Source organism: Cryptotermes secundus, unplaced genomic scaffold, assembly GCF_002891405.2.
Source record: "Cryptotermes secundus unplaced genomic scaffold, Csec_1.0 scaffold1747, whole genome shotgun sequence".
Taxonomy (NCBI): Eukaryota; Metazoa; Arthropoda; class Insecta; order Blattodea; family Kalotermitidae; genus Cryptotermes; species Cryptotermes secundus.
In genome coordinates this window covers 122,194-139,279 of record NW_019744161.1, presented here as the reverse complement: position 1 = coordinate 139,279, position 17,086 = coordinate 122,194, and the positions used below count along the sequence as shown (strand labels likewise).

General features: G+C 42.1%; 1 protein-coding gene across 2 annotated transcripts in view; it reads left to right on the top strand.

The window, feature by feature from the left end:
- Nucleotides 1-17,086, top strand: part of LOC111874615 (putative GPI-anchored protein pfl2) — a 105,968-nt gene that overhangs the window by 70,557 nt on the left and 18,325 nt on the right. The window contains exon 1 of one of the 2 annotated variants that reach the window (XM_023870252.2): nt 1,486-1,580. The exons of the other annotated variant lie outside the window; for it this stretch is intronic. The gene's annotated coding sequence lies outside the window, so the exon portion shown is untranslated. Of the gene's footprint in view, nt 1-1,485; nt 1,581-17,086 lie in introns of those variants that run through there. 2 annotated transcript variants of the gene reach the window in all.

The following is a 17,086-nucleotide window of genomic DNA, read 5'->3' as shown; positions in this document are numbered from 1 at the left end:
TAAGCCAAACAAGTGTGAAGCACGTAAGAAACAGAGGGCTCTGATTGTACTTCGAACCTGAAGATGGAGATGTATGTTCCTTCGAAATGTCGGTTGACGTTCAATGGGGCTACGTGCGTTATAACCCAGAAGACACTCGCATAGCTCTTCAACATGAAGTGATACTCTCAGTGCCTAGGCTGTAGTGTCCTGCTTCTGTCTCAAGAACAGACCCCCAAGTTTCGTGACGTCTACTTCAGTAGGCATGGTAGGCTAACTTACAGGATCATACTTGAGCAGCAGAAGCTCATCTGGCGTAACTGTATTGCAGTTTCATTTACGACAGTCTGTGTCTAGAATGTAGTGTCCAGGGGTAGGATGATTGGTGAGCATGCAGTTGAAGAGGATCTGGAAGGAAGAGGTCGTGTTATCCTGGCATTTGTATAAAAGGACTAAAGAAAACCTTGGAAAATCTCAGTACGGATACCCTGTGCTGCGGCTGAGTTTGGAAATGAGCCTCTCCCGAGTACAAATCTATAACTTTACCATTATTCCAAACATCTCCGTTGTAAGTTGGTGAAGACATGGCACTCGAAACTTCTACAAATCGTACACAACTGTCCTGCACTGGTCGTCATCCAGAGCCAGGACAATCAACTTCACACACTCAGAAACTATTCTTTAAGCTGCACTAATATCAAAGTGTACGACTTCTGGGTTATAACACCGTGTACTTCGGTTGAAGAGGCATAACCCGTGAGGATTCGGGATCGAATACCTCCACCGTGACCCTGCGAGTCGTAGGAGCCGACGAAAAGTGAAGTCTCAAATCTGAGATATTCAAATATGGTCGCGAGTCCCAAGGGACTCGGAGCCGAGAAACACTGCACTGGCAAGGGCCAGCAGCATATACAAAAGGCAGACCCGTCCTCTCGTCGGAGAGAGCGCCCCACTAAAACAAGACCGTAAATGCCAAACAGTAATAAATTTCTGGTCATGGGCCCCAGATGGCTCGACACCAAGACTTACTGACTGACTGACCCGTCAGTTGGAATGTGACTTGGACTTGGACTTGAAGAGACACTTCTACCGATCTACCTAGAAGTCATCGCTGTGATAACCTCAATCCCAACATTCGCTTACTATCATTCAGTTCACAGTTCAGCCTTCTCCTAGTTTGCCCTTCCCCCATAAGTTTTCAGCCCAGAGCTGTTTCCCTTCATTCGGTCTCTATGTGTGCTGCAGATTCAAGTAATCTCATATTCCTGGGTTTAATTACGTAAAGCTACTGTGATGAGTAACTAGTGCCAGGGTCAAGAAAATGTGGATCTTTACGTCCACTCCCCCATACGCGTTCATGGCGTAGTGCTGAATTAGTTAATCACAGGGATAACTTTATCTTACCTTTATTGTGATGAGTAAAATTTCTAAAGGTCTTACATAATGTATCTTTTTTAGGTCCATATTTTTTTCTCGGCTCTGTGTAGCATTTCTTTCCCCACTCCTCCAAAAGTCACTTGATTTATGATGTTCAACTACTGCAGGATTCGGACAAGATGGGATTTAACAGTTACTTGCACCGCAGCAAGTATGATCACGTGGTGAGTGTTAAACTTTTAAGAGCCAAATTCATATACGCTTTCGCAGCTATTACGCCTTAATATAATTGTATTTGCGGGTTGAACAAAATGTTTCTGGTTATCCGTTTTGGAGAAATTAAACTGCACACTATTTCTTAATTAAGGCAGAGAAACCTAACCTAAGTTTATGCAAGTTATAGACAAGCTACGGACCTAGTGATTAAGGTGTATAATTAAGTTGCTTCAAGTCAGAGGCAGAATGCATGAATGGATTTGCGTGCAAGAAGCAAAGATTACTTTCAGCATTGCAAAACATGACAGCAGAGTTCAAGCACAATCTTGCAACATGAGAACCTTGTTACTCTAAATAGTTCTATCTTCTGGGATATTACCCTGCCTATACCGCTGAAAGTTAAGCGAAGTTCAGACGAAAATCGACTCCATCTTCAGGTGTGAGTAAGCAAAACAAGATACCAGCGACAAGAAAGAAACTCCCTTCTCATTATTTTTGTATCTTACTGTATCAGGCTTTTAATTTTCTCCTAAGGAGGCCGACTAACAATAAGTGGGCTTTACTCGTAACATCTGGTAATTTTCGCTTCAAAAATTTACTAAAGACAGTAAACACAATTAATGGAAACACAGAGTGGATGAAGTGACAGGAGGTTGGAGAAAACTGCATAATGAGGAGCCTCATAACTTGTACTCTTCTCCAAGTATAATTAAAAAGATCAAGTCAAGGAGGATGAGGTGGGCAGGAGATGTAGCAGGAATGGGGGAGAAGAGGAATTCTTATAGGATATTGGTGGGAAAGCCAGATGGAAAGAGACCACTGGGAAGACCAAGGCGTAGGTGGGTGAAAAATATTAAAATGGATCTTAGAGAGGTAGGATGGGATGGTATAGATTGGGTGGGTCTGATTCAGGATAGGGGCCAGTGAAGGACTCTTTTGAACACGGTTATAAACCTTCGGGTTGCATAAAATTTTGGGAAGTTCTTGAGTATCTGCACAATTGGAGGCTTCTCAAGAAAGGCTCAGCTCCATGAGTGAGCGAGTGACAGCGTGTGCACAGTGCCTCACCTCAGTGGATTTCACTGTGTATTAGGAGCTGGTTTCAGAAGAAATGAGATGTGAAAGGCAACATGCTCGCAGTGCGTCTGATTCTGATTTACAAACCAACGAGCAGCTTCTCCAGATATGCTTGACTTCATATTGAAAGCAACGACTGGTTCGTTTGACTTGCTATCAAGAAAACATGTTAATTACATCTACCATCTCCTTGAGGCCTTTCGAATGACGTACACATCGTGAAATCCGAGCTCTGTAATCAACTTTTACTTCAAGATTCCCTCAATTAGCATAATTAGAGAGACCACTGGATGTTTTTTCCTTCATCATGATCCCGTCAGAGTGTTGGCACAGCGCAATGAACAGTGTAACATGAACCGACCTGAGGATCTGAAACTATACCTGTGAACCACGGAAGACGTCAAACCCATTCGCCTTTACCACACAATTCAGGACGTCACTCAAACTTACTCATGGAGCTGAGGCCTTCTTGAGAAGCTGCCAATTGTGCAGCTACTCAATAACTTCCCAGCAATGTATGGAACCCCCAGTGTTCATTATCGTGTTCACAAGATCCCTCCAGCGTTCCCTATCCTGAGCCAGAACAATCCAATCCAGCCTTAGCCCTTTACCCCACAGGAATCTTCCTGGTACTCATTTCTATTAGAGGCTGAGTCGACCCCAGGGCTGTAGTGAGGCTGGAAGGATTAGGTAAATTAAAAAAATACACCTCATAGGGAATCGAACCCGCGACCTTCCGACTTGTAGCATAGTGCCTCAACCAACTACGTTACCGCGTGCAGTCTCAGATTATAGGTACTGCTTACAAGTCAGAGCAGGCGTATTTTATGGCTCGTACAAAACTCCCAAGATTTCAAGACTAATGTTTACTACATCATCATAAAAGTTATAATGATCGTGGTAGATATGTAAATACATTCTTTAGGTTATTCCTTCACTTAATTATCCTCTCTCTCTGAAGACATTGGTTCGCTGACTATTGCACGAGTTCTTATAAAGAGGGAAAAATGTTAATTAACCATTTCCTTTAGCTGGTGATCTTTCGTACTTCGAGTAATTTACGTTATTTATATCTGCATTATTGACTTTATCTTCTATAACGGCGTTAAGATTCGTACTACATAAATAACAATCTTGCCTAAGACTGATTATAATCTTATTAAATAGGACACTTGCAGACTTCTATACAATTCATTTCTAATTGGATGGAAGATAAATAATTCCGCAACAGCACAGAATTAAGACAACATTACAAACTAGAGCGAGGTTCATGAGTAAGCGTTGAATTCCGTTAATTTAATTTAGACGACATAAGCACCGAGAAGGCCGGTCACGGTAGCCGAGCGGTCTAAGACATGTACTGTCTTCTCTCACTCGGAAGCTTGGACCGTGGGTTCGAATACCACTCAGGGCATTGATGTTTAATGTTTGTGTGTGCGTGTTTTTCTGTATTTGTGTACAGGTAGAGGCCTTGCGAAAAGCTGATTACCCGCCCAAGAAGTCCTACCGAATGTCTAAGTTCTAGTGAAACGGACAGTTTCATGAAGGAAGGCCAAGGCCCAAATTGGGGCTGTAGCGCCAAAAGATAATAATGAGTATCAAGAGAGGTCTGCCAGTATCCTTCAGAATGTTAGCTACAATTGCGAGAGTGATAAATGAATTAGAGCAAAAAATTAAGAGAGCTTTGTAAGTGAGTAACAGTGTGGGCCGCGCCATAGCTGAAGCGGTTAGTCGCTGGCTTCCCACCGCGGCGGCCCGGGTTCGATCCCGGGGTCTGGTCAAGTGGGATTTGTGGTGGACAAAATGGCGCTGGGGCCGGTTTTCTCCGAGTACTTCGGTTTCCCCTGACAATCTTCATTCCACCAATTGCTCCACAATCACCCTCACCTATCATCTAGGGCTGGTACAATAGGCCAGAAGTGGCCGCAGTACAAGGGACTTAGTCCCACCCCACTAGCAATAAAAAAAAAAGTAACAGAATATTTTAATTACAAAATGGTATATAATTTATTTGCATACAACAAGTGTCAACTGTTTATAGGTCCACAACAAGATCTGAAAAATCCCAATGTGGTGTACATTCCACAAAGAATCTGTGTAAACATCTCATATTTTCTTTTATCAAGGTCATCTTTTGGATGACATGAAATACAGAAGGGCAGGCCGGAGGGGGGGGAGGATTAATGTTAACATGAAACACAACAGTACTTTGGAACAACTTGTAGAGATGTTTGGAGTGCAACCTTACAGAATCCCCGTGGAGTTGGCAGCTTGTTTGCATGGTAACCAGGTTCCCGTTGGTGGAAATAAAAACAGTTTGAATCTTAATTCAATGCAAAGAATGCAGGAAGCGTGTCGCCATTGCATATAAATAGAATTTAATTTAACTCGGTAATAAAATCAGATGATATATCAGCTCCCGGCATTGCATCATGACCGTCTGTTCTAAAAAGAGATGAAATGTCCATACGTTACTCGTTTTAAAAGCATGAAATGAACGCATAATATGGAGAACATGTCCATCCGAATTATTATTGTTAGTTCGTTTGCAGGTTTATTCTTTGGGTTGTTTAAAGACGCTTTATGTATCCAGACAATATGGAGTCGGACGATAAGATGAGTGAACTGAAAATGATTTGCAAGAAAGCGGCCGTGGTTTAATCGAAGTGGAATTCTAGAATTTTCCTGGATGTACTGAGGAAATTCGCGAATAACTTGCAGTCAGGATAACCGGGATCGTAGCCGAGATTCGAACCAAACACATACCGCATACCACGTGGATCATTCCCTGTATACTATGTTATATCTCCCAAGGCGATTAACATATTTAGACTGGATTTGGTATTGGTGGTGTATGTTGTTCTGGAGTTAATTTAGTTTTAGTTCATATCGGTAATTCTGAATGTCGTCCGTACCGGCTCTGGGGTATAACCAGCCTCCTATGCAATGGGTACCGGGGGCTCTTTCCTCGGGGGTAAAGCGGCAGAGGCGTGGAGCTGACCATTCATCACCATCTAGTGCCGGGGTCAAGAAAATGTGGATCTATACATCTACTCCCCAGACGCCTTCATGGCGTAGTGCTCAATCAGTTAAGCACAGAGAGAATTTATTTTTAACCACATCGGCGCAGTAAAATGCCTATTGTAAATGAAGCCTAATTTGAATTTTATTAATGTTTTGAAGCGGATCGTGTTACAGAATGGCACAGCTCACTGCTTTATTATCTCGCCATTTTGATAACTAGTCGTTACGTCATAAATAGTAATTCTTGTAGACGCATATTTGTGTGCCACAACTGAGGACAATTAAATCACCTGCCTGTACAGTGGCGTAGCCTAACTTAATCGTCAGAATCTGAGGCAAACAGTGATTCGAGTTTTGGCCAAGTCTTAATCTCTCACACCCAAACGGCAGGATTCCTGTCTTGCCGCGCCGCAGTTCAGACTGTGGCTTCTCACCGCGAAGCCTCGTGTTCAATTTTTTTTATTGCTAGTGGGGTGAGACTAAGTCCCTTGTACTGCGGTCACTTCTGGCCTATTGTACCAGCCCCAGATGATAGGTGAGGGTGATTGTGGAGTAATTGGTGGAATGAAGATTGGCAGGAGAAACCGAAGTACTCGGAGAAAACCTACCCCAGTGTCACTTTGTCCACCATAAATCCCACTTGACCAGACCCGGGATCGAACCCGAGCCGCCGCGGTGGGATACTCGTGTTCAATCTCCGATGACTTCATGTGGAATTCGTGGTGGACGAAGTGGGACTCGAACGGGTTTCTCCTAGTATCTTCGGGATTCCCCTGCTAGTCACGATTCCACAATTACTCCTGAGATAACCTTGACGAGCCAGCCGTATCCTCTGGATTCGTCTATGACCCTGTACTCGGATGTTTTACAGTGAGAAGGTTTCTAGTAGTTGGTTCTCTGATGAGTGTCCAACATTGCATGACCTCAATTCAGAGAGAAGAACACAGAAAATTGTAAATATATATAAATACATACATACATACATACATACATACATACCTATAGAGAGTCCGAAATAGTAACCCCGTTCTTCAAGGCGCCTAAGACGCCGGGAAATTAGGACAGCAAAGCTATCAAGATGAAATCTGTCCCCAATATTCCTATACATAGCTCTCTGATANACAGAGGCCAATAACAAAGTTGGCACGAGTATACAGAAATACAGATATAACTAAAAGACAAAATACAAATAAGACAGTCTATATAATGGTATTAAATTAATAATAATTCCAAGAAAAATTAAAGTTAGCATTAACAGGTGAGAAAATAAAATAAGTACATTTCGAAGGGTTATTCCATTATGTGGTGAGAAAGGACAATACACATACATACACACATAGAAGTTAATAGTAATAATAACCCAATTAATTCTTATTTATTCGTGTGGCAGCTCAACATCCTAATTCAATTCAATTCATGTTTATAATAATAAAAATAATAATGACATTTGGAGAATCGTAGAATGTTATTCTTCCATTACATCACTTTCAGTCTCTAACCTACACGAAATTGTATAAAACATTAATTTATAAAGAAAATATTCTAAAAGTGAAATAAACCGCTATGATGATTCAGTCCACCTGTTCATGAGTTGTATCATCATCATTACCTCTACATTAAGGGAATTTCATTACACTTATTTACAGTTAAGGCACTCTGTATGATTGCACAGCAATGTTGCACAGTCACTCCACTTCCTTCAAATAAAATAACGTTAAAATTCGTGAGAACTGCGCTCCAGCTGCTCGTATTAATGGTAACTGGGCTCCCACACTTAGCCCAAGATTCAAGTTTAATTACCAAAATATACGAAGCGTGTCCTACAGGGTAACATCTTTCATCGCATTAGACTGTCTTAGACGTGTAATTTTGTACGCGCTGTTTGCCATAAAACTAATGGGAAATTCATATCTCCTTGAACGTAATGTCAATAGAAATAAAAATTACTCTAAAACCACTCTTAAGGAACGGATCCAAGCGCAGACCAGATTTGGGCCCAGCAAGTTTCTTTCCACCTGCTACTCGAGGCTCTTTCTTGGGGGATAAAGCGTGAAGCTGACCACTTCCATTGAGTGAGTGTGTGCGTGTCTGTGGGGGGGGGGGAGGTGTTTGATTGGGCGTACTTTCACTTCCATGTTACATACATGGTACTTAGACCTCGGGCAACTTCATATTTTCTTACTTCTAATATAACAGTCGTTTTTCAGAGAATTTAAACACAACTTTCTCAGACTTCAAGTCGTAAAGGCTCCCACACGCCAGAGCGATGGCGGTGGCGGTCAGATATTTCCTGCTGAACTTACAGAGGCTTTCAGACAGGCAGCGTTCTACTCCGCAGTGGCGATCAGATGCAGACTGTCGAGTTTGACCGCTGCCTGCGTCGCTGTGTGTTAGCATGAACAATGAGCACAACAACAGAACAACTTACTGAAGAAGTAAAATTACATAATATGTTATTTGATTTGTCGCATCCTGATTACAAAAATATAAAAAAGAAAGATGAAGTCTGGGAACAAATGAGCAGATCCACATTTTCTTACGCTTCTTTCTGAAAAATATATTAATTAATATACAATTAATTGTGATGTTAATATTTGTAATAACTTCTCAAATTTCTTCAGTTGTACACAATAAAAGGAATAATACCTTGCTTGCTGCTGCTCATCAACTATCGCTGCCAAAAATAACGATTCTTCCAGACGAGATAATCGACGCAACGTTTACGGTGTTGTGCTTACGCGATTTTTCAAACTGATCGCTACAACCGCGTTGTTTGTGTGAGAAGACTTTAACGCCACCGCCACCGTGATCGCTCTGGTGTGTGGAAGCCTTAAAGGTAATGAGCAGGCCCCGGATTTTGATGACATGTCATCTCTTTTTTTTCCTTGTATCCTATGCGATGCTCTTAAATATATAAATCTCGGATATGAGTTGCTGGTTACATAAATGTAAATTTTAGAGGTAATTTTTTGTCATTTTTTGACATTTTTAGATTCAAGGTTATTTTTTTCATTTTGGGGGTATTTTTTGGACTTTTAAGGGTATTTCTTGTCATTTTTGGCCATTTTAGGGAATTTTTCTTCATATGACTTCTGAAATGTGAATAACATGGAAGTGAAGTGTTCTTTCTTTTCTCCTTTAGGTCATTTTTCTGGATTTTTCGGCAATTTTTTAAATATTTTCAGGTCATCAAAATCCGGGCCCTGGTGCTATACACTCATTACTAATGACTATATAGCAGGGAACATGCACTCATATGATTAAGGAAAAGTAAGTTTCACTGATTTTATGCTTTTACGATGGTTCCTTATAAATGTTGACCCTGTTTTGGGGTCTCTGCGCCATGTAAATATGGGCATTATTGAAGATGTGTCGGAGGTATGTGCTGCTTCTATCTTCAGGGTCGAAGTTATTTCGGCGGCGCGAAAAACCAAGAGTATAATCAATATTAACAAGTAAGATTTTCAGAAATTCAGCTTCTCACAGCAATGGTTACGAAGACTTTTATCTTCTGCTTTGCACCTGCTTTCGTTGTTGTCTTATCCTTCGACCCTGAAGATAGAGGTGATAAAAATTCACGTATAAAATTTGAGGAGAAAATTAAGACTGTGCTCTCCTAGGATATGACTCCGTGCGGTTTTTCAGATAGGTGCTAAGGTTTCGCAGAGTTATGCTGCCTCCTTCTTCAAGATAATTGGGAGCAGATGAACCAGGTTCATCCGAAAAATTAATATTAGTCTACTAAACTGCACGGCGTCACATGCCACGAGACTACTATCTTAGTGTTTCACACATACTGCTGATTATTTGAATGCAGAATTTCAAAATTGAAGTGCAAAAATTCCCGGTCTTTGTTAACAGTTAATTATATTTTGAATTCATTAGCCGTGAGCTGTTAATCTCAACGCACCTGCGTGAAAGCATTCCTGCAGCTCTGTTCTCATCACACGTAAGCGGATCCTTCACTAACGTACAGATAACTGTTTAAAAGAATTCCAGTGTTCTTACGTACAAAACGCACTTCCACTGGTCAGCAAATCCAACTAGGCCACGGGTTTTGTGACTTCCACATCCCCTTAACTTTCCGTCAGAACTCTTGACCACTCTTTGTGACCACTTGTATCGAAATTTGTGGTAAGGTTTGTGTTCCGAAACATTCCCTTCGGATTTTAGCCCGTAAATAGAGTGTCTTTTGAATTCTTGTCTTTTTCTCTGCGTATTAAGGCAAATATCATAACAGTAGGCCTGTTATCATAAAGTAACTTACAGCGGCTTCCTTTCACGTCCAATCTATGAGAATGTTAACAACTTCTAATCCAAACCTACACTGCATAAGCTGTTGACACAGAACTGCAAATGAACGGAAACGGTTTTATTTCCATATGTGCAAGTATCAGTACTTCCTTTTACAAACCATTTCGTGCATCGAAAAATGCCTAAATAAAATACATAAAAGAGATTATCAGTAACTTCTTAGTGCCCGCACATCAACAGGAAAACTGTAAAAGGAAAAGTTGTCTCCCATACTATTTTTTTTTCCTTCCTTGGCACTACAGCCCCAGTGGGCCTAGGCCTACCTCCATGAACTTCTCCGTTCACTTCGGGTTTTCTAGATCTTACACATTCGGTAGGACTCCTTGGGCGGGTGATCAGCTCGTCACAAGGCCTCTACCTGTACACAATCACAGAATGCACACACACAAACTAAACATCCATGCCCTGAGTGGGAATCGAACCCACGATCCCGGTTTCCAAGCGATCGAAGACAGTACATGCCTTAGACCGCTCGGCTACCGTGACCGGCTCCCATACTATTTACTTGGCAACAATTTTAATATTATCCTCCAAACTTATGTCGATATCTTCAAAGTGGACTCTTTCAGATTTCTCTACCAACAATTTTGTATGCATTTCTCTTCTCTCTAAGAGTGAAAGATGCCATGATTAACCTCAGCCATTATAAGGAAATTTCTAATTGAGAAACGAACCCAGAAAGTCTATAATATTAAGTGTTGCTTAAGGGCCACGCCATATCTCAAGCGGTTAGTCGCTGGCTTTCCACCACGGCGGCCCGGGTTCTATCCCGGGTCTGGTCAAGTGGGATTTGTGGTGGACATAGTGGCACTGGGGCAGGTTTTCTCCGAGTACTGCGGTTTCCCCTGCCAATCTTCATTCCACCAATTGCTCCATAATCACCCTCCCCTATCATCTGGGGCTGGTACGGGGCAGGTTTTCTCCGAGTACTGCGGTTTCCCCTGCCAATCTTCATTCCACCAATTGCTCCATAATCACCCTCACCTATCATCTGGGGCTGGTACAATAGGCCAGAAGTTGCCGCAGTAGAAGGGACTTAGTCCCACCCCACTAGCAATACAAAAAGGGTATATATATATGGTATATAACCATGATATTAGGTGATTTAAATTTTAATATTTCTGTACTTCTAATATAGACAGATCTGATGGACAAGATTCGAACCACCTTCTCCGTAGGAGGTCTGCCGCTACAAGGTACAGTTAAATTTCGTACAAGTTGTGGTTTTGGGCGCGGAGGTTTTTGCGGTGTCTGGACGTTACGGCATTTCTTGGCCCATAATGTCTGAGCCTTGTACTTCCGTGCACATGGTGTTCAGGATTCCTTTACCTGGTGTTACGTCTCTGCCCCGCCTGAACGCCTGACGACTCCGGCGGTACAACAAAGATTCTTGGATCATTAAGTTTCCAGACTCAGCGAAACAAAAACCAAGTCAGCTACCTCGTTATTGGACGGCATGTGACAGTCACCTCAAATAAGTCTGGATCCTTCACTTCACTGCCCTCGTGGCATTGGTCTTGTGGTTACGACAGGAGTGTACAAAACATTCAGTACAAGTCAGTAAAACGCAATAATTCATCGCTGATTAGAAAATCTGTAAGGTAAAGGTAAAGCTGCCGGTCACGGTAGCCGAGCGGTCTAAGGCATGTACTGTCTTCGCTCGCATGGAAACCGGGATCTTGGGTTCGAATCCCACTCAGGGCATGGATGATTAGATTGTGTGTGTGCGTTTTTCTGTGTTTGTGTACAGGTAGAGGCCTTGCAACGAGCTGATCACCCGCCCAAGGAGTCCTACCGAATGTGTAAGATCTAAAAAAACCGAAGTGAACAGAGAAGTTCATGGAGGTAGGCCTAGGCCCACTGGGGCTGTAGTTCCAAGGGGGGAACAAAAAATGTAAAGCTATCCCTGTAACAGGCTATGGAAGCCAATACGGTTTGAGATGCCGAGGCTCCCACATTACCTAGACAATCGGCTCACACATGGCGGTAAGGTTGTCAGCCTTACGCGCTGGCCTGCTGCCGTTTATCCCCTGGAAGATTCCTGGTACCCATTTCTGTAGAGGCTGAGTCGACCTCAGGGTCATAGTGCGGCTGGAAGGATTAGGTCAATTGAAAAATCCGATGACCTCAACGGGAATCGAACCCGCGTCCTTCCGGCTTGTACCTTAGTGCCTCAACCAACTACTCTACCGCGTGCCCTGATTGGAAAGTCTGTAAGAGCCAAAACTGTAAAATTAAAGTTATTCCTAAGTCTAATACCATGCTGTGAAGGCGTATGCGGGGAGTGGAAGTAAAAATCTGCTCATTCTTAGCCTCGGAACTAATGAACATTGAGCGTCATGCTTCAGCCACATACATTTGCGGAAAGAGACCCTGGAAAACCACTGAAAAGGCACAAGGATCGATATCAGTGGGGCGAAGAAGGGAAAAAATACTGCTCCTGCCAGGAATTGAACCCCGGTATTCAACCCATGATCTGTAATTCAGCAAGATGATTGTTTTAATTTCTTATATTATTTATATCTCAGAAACTGCATTCGGGGAATCTGGGATTCGAATCTCAAGACGTAAAATCCGTTACTGCGAGAGAGTTTACCGAACGTAATTGTCGAGTGATTCGCACTGCTACTTTGTATTCCAGAAGTCACGGGTTCACATCTCGGCTGGAGATCGGTTATCGTGACTGACGTTTTAGAGGTTTTTCTAATTTCATCCAGGGATAGTACTTCAAACCGGGCTCCCTTCAACGTCCTTTCTAACTTATTATTCATTAATCATCTTACCATTTGACGTTTTATGGTTTAGGATCCTGACAGGCTAATTAAATGAATCATAAATAATAAAGAAACTGACTCAGGTTTCTATTGGAACCGCTGAGTCTGGCAAAGAAATGGCTGGGATTGAACTAGGCTGTAAGTACACACAGACGAGTCATCCTTGAGAAGCAGTTTATCATGTACTCAAGAAAATTCCAGCACTTTATCGAGCCCAGAATTTCATTACTCTTTCGATAAGCGCCCCATTAGCCCATATCCTAAGCCAGGTGAATCTAGTCTACTTCCTGTCAAACTATACCTGCAAGGTCTACTTCGAATTCGTTTTTATACGTACGACAACATTCGTTACAGTTTCCTGCACGATACGTGCCTGTTCCTCTCGCCTGCCCAGAGTTGATCATTCTCATAATACTTCGAGGTAAGGCAAAGTAAAGATAAAATTGTCCCTGTGCTTAACTAATTAAGCACTACACCATGAAGGCGTATGGGGGAGTGTGTATAGATTCATATTTTCTTGACCTCGGCACTAATTTGAGGCGAATGGTCAGCTTCACGCCTCAGCTGCTTTACCCCAGAAGAAAGAGTCCCCGGTACCCTTTGGCTAGGAGGCTGGGTGGGCCACAGAACAACGTGAAGAAGAGAATCTTTTGCCCTATCAGGACTCGAACTCCGAACTCTAGGTCTTCCAGTCCGTAGCCAATCGCTATACTCACTGATCTATCCCGGCTCCTCATAATAATTCGAGGGGAGTAAAATACATTAAGCTTCTAATTTCCAGATTTCGCCAACCTCATCTTGACATATCCATTTCAGGTTTAAATAGTCCACTAAGGACGCTGTTATAGGAGACCGTTCACTTTCCAACTCAGCGTTTATACCTCTCCATCTACTCGAGATACGCAACTTACAGCATAGTTAAACAAATGCTAACGGTATGAGTATGGTATGGATTTCGAGGTCTGCTCTTGCCTCTTAAGGCGCGTCCACATTACTCGTGCTCGTCGGGAGACTCGTCTGGCTTTTACTTGTGCTCGTAAATCTTCGTCCACACTATTTCAGTTGCTCGCCAGGCTTCGGCGCGTGAGGATCCGTATATTTACTCGTAGTGTGTATAGGCTGTAGTCGTATTTTAATTTATTGGCTATAGTTTTTAAATTAAAAATTAAAAATTTGCTTCTCTCATGTCTTGTCATATCGTCCACATTATTCGCGAGCATAGCAAGTCACACGAGCACGAGTAATGTGGACGCGCCTTTACAGTGGTATAACAAAAACTGGACGAAGCACAGTAAAACCCAACTTATTACTAAATAAAAGTGAATATTAACATTCTTCAGTCTCTGACAGATTTCACTTTAACAGTAAAACATTTAGATGATAAAATACTGCATTATTTTACGCACGAATGTGCTACGATAGCTTAGTCGGTACAGTGCTGGATGAGGAATGAGGGTTTGAGTCTTGTAAGCAGTAAAATTAAAGTTGTCCAAGTGCTTAATTAGACAAAGGTCACGAAGGCGTCTGAAGGAGTGGAGGTGCAGTTCCCTAAAAACTTAATCTCATTCCTAAATGGAAGTGAATGGACAGCTTTACTACGCGGAATACAGCAGGTTGCTTGGAAATGGTCGTAAGCACTACGAAAGAACATAACATCTTAACCCAGACTATCACAAGCTTACTTCGATAGCCTAGAAAACATCAACCCTTATCTAGTTCAGTATGGAGGCTCTTCTTAATGCTCGTTTTCTGCCATACCGCCACGGGTGAAGCACGTGTATCACCGGATGATCCGAAATGGTTTTTCAGTTGGAGATAAATGTTTATTTCTCATATTTCGTTGCATCCTCTTATGTAAATCTATCTAGAATATATTTTCACGTCTATCTGTGATTGTAGACGGGGTTAGGATTTGTAAGTGGATTTATTGACCACTCACAGATCGTAACTAAAATTAATTATAACAATAAGGATTACTGTAATCGTAAATATAAACCTTATATATCTGCTAGCACTAGTCGTTGATAGATAATAGATCTGACCTATGGCTTAGCCTTGACAATGTTTTCACTAACCGTTTCCTGTCAACGGATTTTACGCGGGAACTACGCCGTGTTCATTGCGCAGGCTTATCTGATGTCCACGGAGTTTCTCAGTACGTGGTCTCGGCGCACACTGCCAGAGCGCGCGGCAAACTGAAGTTCATTCATTCGGTAATCGCCTGATCACTGAGTCAGTGTTACACACAAAGTGTTACAGAAGCGACTTGGGATAGTGCTCCGTTCAGTGTATTTATGGCTCGTGTGAGATACAATTTAGAACAAAGAGTTTCCATTTATGATTGTCATGTGAAAAGAAAACCGAAATTAACGGCCATGGGGATTCATTGCGCTGATCACGCAACACCCCTCTATCTGGTAAAGTTGACACTAACTTCGCCGATAAGCGGCGGTCGCTCGGTCGGTACAGTTCGCTTGTGGACTACTGGTCACAGTGTTCGTTTTGTTTGTTTGTTTATTTGTTTCATGTGAAAAAACTTATACATATCGTGCAGGAGAATATTTCGCCTTCAATTTCCCGAAATAACAAGTCCAAACGGAGATATAATTTCCATATTAATGGAGAGAGTTCAAGCCCACGGTATTTTAATTGACAGAAAGCCGTTCAAAAGAAATCGTGTTTCAACTGAGGAAAAACGTGATGCCATCGGTCATCGATTAGAAAGTTCATGCGTTTAGGATATTGGTGGGACAGCCAGAAGGAAAGGGGCCACTAGGAAAACCAAGACGTGGGGGGATAGTATTAAAATGGATCTTAGAGAGACAGGATGGGGTCGTATGGACTGTGCTAATCTGTCTGAGGATAGGAACCGGTGCAGGGCTCTTGTGAACACGGTAATGAGCCTTCGGGTTCCATAAAATGTTGCAAAGTTCTTGTGTAGCCGCACAATTGGCGGCTCCTCCAGAAGGGCTCAGCTCCAAAAGATAGTTATGTCGCAGTTAGTAGAATATTAATTTTCAAATGGTTGAAAACTCATTCAACACATACCTCAGAAACCTGAGTGAGCATTACAAAGTCATGTTACAGATCGAGAAACTTTTAACTTGTTACGAAACATAATTTTATTACTATCACTGTAACAAGCTCTACTGAATCATTCAGATGAACATCATAATCTAATTCTCTAACATCAATTTTAATATTAATTTCCTACCTTACTGAGGCGTAATCGATGGATTACAGCTCTTCAAGCCAAGTTAGTACAATAGAATAATTATTGTACATGACAGCAAATTAGCTCATAGAATGTAAATTCAGATTGCTAATAGATGATAAAAAAAATTCCTACCTCAGTCCTGTTCCCATAAGAAAGCCATGAGATTTTAAAATCAATTTCTTTAGCATTTGCATTTACATCCAAGACACATTTCCCACCCATTTAATAATCACCCAAGATGATTATGAATAACAATCACGAAAGTCTCCACTTATAATTTTCTCCCTTTCACTTTTTTTCGTACTCTCATATATTTCTCTCATTTGTTTCTTAAGATACACATTTTTAAGTACAAAAGACGGTTTATCATCAGATATAATTCATTCACCAATGGCTCTGCAGCCTTTTGTTGGGCCCTGGCCTCTTCTTCAGTTTCGTAATCCTTTTTACACAGACTGTAGGACTCTTGGATCAGTGACCAGCCCTCGCAAGGACAACACAAACACAGAATAAACACATACGCACACCAAACATCCATGCCCCGAGTGGGATTCGAACCCAAGATCCCGGCTTCCGAGCGAGCGAAGACAGTGCGTGCCTTAGACCGCTCTGCTACCGTGACCGGCAGTGTATAAGAATAATATATAAGAATTCAGTTCGTACCTCACAGGAAACAGATCCGAACCCACGATCCCGGTTTCCAAGCGAGCGAACACAGTGCATGCTTTAGACCGCTCTACTACCGCGCATCAGATGTAACATCAAATATTAAATCATATACTCGATCAATGGGCTTGGACTTACACGTTACTTTGCGTATAACTCAGGAATAGAATTTCAAGGTTGTGCCTGATATGATCATCTAATTACCAGGTGCAGCCACACTGGCAAGAGAATGAGTAATAGCTTTTTCTTTAAAATGGGTGGAATTCTTTCTACGGCGAACACATCTGGAGCCTGGACATCCACTTTCTCATAACAGTACAACTGCTAGCAGCGGGCGACTCTCTTCTTTCCTTCTCCAGTAAAAAAGCACTCGACCTCCTGTAATTGCGTACCACCCAGTAAACAGACGCGTTCTTGGGCCGAAACAAACACACACTGCATC